This window comes from Egretta garzetta, unplaced genomic scaffold, assembly GCF_000687185.1.
Source record: "Egretta garzetta isolate BGI_Z169 unplaced genomic scaffold, ASM68718v1 scaffold1, whole genome shotgun sequence".
Taxonomy (NCBI): domain Eukaryota; kingdom Metazoa; phylum Chordata; class Aves; order Pelecaniformes; family Ardeidae; genus Egretta; species Egretta garzetta.
In genome coordinates, this window is record NW_009258542.1 from 328,426 (window position 1) to 332,834 (window position 4,409).

A 4,409-nucleotide genomic window follows, 5' to 3' on the forward strand; every position below is an offset into this window, starting at 1 on the left:
TTGACTCAACAGCAACTGCTCCGTGGGACAAGAGGGAAAACCGAAAAGCGTGTGTTTGCTAGCAGGGCTGGGGCTGACTCCCTGCGCGACTTTTGGCGCCGTCACCACAGGCTCCAGCAGCTCCTGGTTGTTCCCGCTCCAGGGCTGGTGGGGCAGTGGGTTCCACACTGGGGTGAGATGGCCACAACTGGGTGCTGAGCATGTCCAGATCCCACCACTGCTTCCCGTGGGAGCGTTCCCATGTGCTGCAGCGCGACCCAAGCCCAACAACAGCAGCGTGGTCCCACCACTGCTCCCCGTGGGAGCGTTCCCATGTGCTTGCAGCGCGACCCAAGCCCAACAACAGCAGCGTGTGGTTTGACATGGGCACCTTCTCACCCCAGTGAGGTACTGGACATGGCACTGGAAAGCCAGGGGGCATTTCATGGTAGCTGTAATTTGCATTCACTTTATCAGCTGAATTCCTATCTTGAGGTCTGCCTTGCTCGCACATACTGATGTGTTGCCTAAGGAGAGCAGTAGATGTAGGCAAGATCCAAGATATTTTTCCTTACAACCCCTGCCATATCTCGGTCGTGTGTTTACAACCTACAAGTCCTATAAATACTAGAGGAGAAGACTGTAAATCTGAAGGAATGATTTCTACTTGCTTCTCTCACAGATAATGCCATCAGACTGCACATACGTCCCTTCCCTTTTCTCAGCAGGACTCATTCAGAAGTGCGGAGTGGAAATGGTTAATGTGTTTTTTCAAAAGTTCTTTCCCCCAGATCATGATTTTGCCAAAACAAAGTTTTTTCTTTTTCTTTTTTCTTCTTTTTTTTAAATGGTGGCCATTTGGCTAAATTAAAATCTTGACAAACATCTCCAGGGTAATGCAAGAAACCAATGACCTCACTCTGTTTCATCTCAAGTTTCCTTTTACTTTGGTATTTCTTTGTAGTCTGTCATATGTTGATTTGTGCTTGGCTGACTGAGTGCACACTTTTTAATGAATGATGTTGCACATAACATCACCTCATCTACCGGCGTTTTTAAAGGCAATGCGTGACATAAACTATATTGAAAACAAAGGTTTAGAAGGTTGTTTTTTCTTTTTTACATATTATTCCCTATTTGTGCTCTGTGATTAACACCCATGTTGTATTTTCATCTGATTAGAAAGGAAGCAGAATTATGAAATATCTTGCAGTGGTCAGGTGGTGGAAATGAAGCTGACCAGCTGGTTTTGTGCACGCTGGTTAATGCTAATCTCCCATCAAATCTGTTTTGTGAGTACTTCTTCAATTTTTCCTAAACTTTAAGGTCAGTCTGCTTTAGCTGTACTATCAAAACAACGGGTGGGACTGGAACTCCCTGGGAGAAGTGTGTGCATTTTGCAGCGTGCAGTTCCCAAAGGATTCCCAAGGGAGGTCAGGAGCTGCTGCCCAAGCACCTGGCTGCTTTGGGTGGGGGGCACCTCAGGCGGGGGGCACCTCGGGAGGGCCCAGGCCAGGGCATCCAGTGGTGCTGAGCACACTCAGGGGGCTGGGGGAATGCGGGGGGTCCGGAGAGCCCCTGGTTGCCAGTCCAAGGCAGTGGTTACTCTCTGGGCAACCTGAGGGGCTGGGTCTTGCCTCTCCTCAGTGAAATGCGTGGTGGTGGGAAGCGTGCCTGCCATGCTGTTCATCCCTTGGGAATGCCACCAGGTGCTAAAGCTCCCGGCAACCTTTCCCCTTGAAGCTGACAGTGATTCCAGCCGCTCTCCTGCCTGCCTTGGAGAGGCAGGGACAGGGGCTTTTTCCAACCAGGAGTTTCTAAATTTCCTGGTACAGCAAAGAGAGGCTCTGATCTTGATTGCAGTCTCTGGGTTCTGCTGCAATATAAAAGCTGATGATGCTAACACTTAGCATTTATATAACACTTTAAATCTTCAAAGCACTTTCCAAATGCTAATTCATCTGTGGAATGCCCCTTGGGCTAAGCATCACCCCCACTTTACATGGAGAAAACCAGGAGAGGAGGCCACACAGCATATCAATGTCCAATTTGGGATCAGGGTGTGAGGCTTTCCTGGTTCTCCACTTGACACGCAGACCATCCCATTTATCTTCATTATCTGCCACTGCCTCTCCCTTGCAATGCGTCTCCTAATTGGGGTTAAAAAATAAAGGCAGAGTTAGAAAGCTGCTAGTCCTTCCCTTTCATTTAAAAAGTCTCTGTTTGATGCTGATGTTGTAATTAACACCAGGCTGGATGCAGCGGGGTGCCTGGTCTGGAGGACACTGCTCCTCGGGCAGCAGGCAGCACTGGAGCTGTAGAGGGCTCCTGCCCTGGCATGGCCACGCGTCGTGGGCGGGATGCCTTGTACCGAAGGGACAGAACCGCTGAAATACTTACTGCTAGAGTCTTTTAATCACAGTGTGTTATCATGAAGCTAGAAACTGGGAAACAACATCGAGAGCAGAAATAGTTGTTCTGCTCTGATGCGCCCATCCTTGCTTTGGTGCCGAGTGGCTGCGCACACCCGTCTCCCCAGCGAGCTGCAGCCTTTGGCTTCTCCACCCTCCAAAGTCGACTCAGAAAAGAGCTCCGATGGATCCCAAACCAAACAGCAAATATGCTGTGTCCCCAGTGTCCCGCGGGAGCCATGCTGTCCAGCGAGCGCTTCTGTGCATCCGGACAACGTCAACACCGGGGACAGGCTGAGCATGTCCAGCCTTGCAGGAACTCGTCCACACGCTCCTCTGAGGAGAAGGCTTGCTGTCACGCTATCGGACACAAACCCTGTTACTCCTGAGAGCACGGAGGGTTTATGGTGGTGTTTCTTGTTGCCGACTCTCGAGGCTTGGCGAGATGTGCCATGGCGAGAAGCGTGAGGTTTGTTTTCTCCAGGCTGTCATGGCAAGTGCCTTGTGAGAGCCTCAGTCTCTCCCACCACCTTGCTCCAAACCTTTCTCTGCTTGGTTTCTTTGGGAGAAAATCAGACAGATCTCTGTGTTTACCTGAGTGGGTGCTGCTCCTCCTCCCACTTTGACCAGCAGGTCATGGCTGTGTTTCCAATGCAAAAAGACACTGGTGACAGAAGTATTGCCTTTCACCAGCTTTGAATTTCATGTATTTTAACATCGTTGGCTATTGCCCGTTCTGGTGGTGATGAGACACTAACATATAAACAAGCTTTGCATTTAATACCTTTAGATCACAACGAATCCCGTGAAATTGGATATAATTAATCCCGCTTAAAGAGGGGGAAAAACAGAGGTGGGGTGACTCTTCAGGGTCATAAAAGCAATCAGTGGTGGAGTGGGGAAGGGAGCCTACATCAAATGACCTCTGTGATCAGCTCTGCCTCACTCACGGCCTGACATACTGGGATGCATCCTTACAATACAAAAACTGATTTCCTCACTTTTCCTATGGATGCCTGAGCAGAATTACCAGAAGATAGGGCGTTGTTACAAGAAATGGAAAACTCGTTTCACACAGTTTCTATATTGAAGGGCAATGAACCATGGGAAAACTGTTCATGAAAACCCTGCTGTTGCAAAGAAAACACTTGGTCCGTACAGCCAAAGTAATTTTAAGTGTCTGCTCTGTCAAACCAAACAGGTTTTCTTTGGCCCACCAGAAGGATGACTCTCACGGAGCTCTGCGACCTTCAGTCTCATGGCTGAAACTATGGAGACTTAGAGCATCTGTGCCTCCACTCTTCCTAGGGAGTCACATCGGTGGGACAATTGCACCTCTGGGACACCGTGTCCTCCAGGTTGGCTTCCCTCCCGCAGGCAGCATAGGATGGCTCTCCAGCAGGACTGACATCCCACAAGCATCTGGTGATGGACTCCTGATAGACTCCTGAGAAGTGCCCTTTGGCAGCGGTGGTGGGACTGTTCTTGTTTCTGGGCCTCTTTGGGCTCTCTGCTCGAAATAACAATGGGGAATAGCATGAGCAAGTGAGAGGAGCTTCCTCCATTACCCCTATCCTCATGTGCTCTGGAGCCATCCTCCTCACCTCATCCTTCATCCCACCATGCAACCCAGTGCCTGGGTGGCCAACCCTGTGGCCGTCAGGGACCCTGTGCCCCCCATGAGCGCTGCAGGGGCACCAGGCTGTGATTGAACGAACGCTACAGCACCGTCATGGATGGGGAGTGTGTGTGCTAGGCGAGGGCATGGGCACGGCAGCACTTCACGGGGGGCTATAAAACGCCTCTGCTACTCTGCATCTCGCGAGTGGATGCCACACGCCTCCTCCTCCAGGGAAGAGGGACCTTTCAGGCTGTTTTTAGCTCCTGGAGGGCAGGGAGAGGGGGTGCCACTTACAAGCTGCTACAAATTATAGATCTGAAGCTAACAGCTTGTCCTCCTACCCACCCACAAACACAACGCCCGGTGTTGCCGCTGAAGGAGGCCGAACGGCAGGTCCT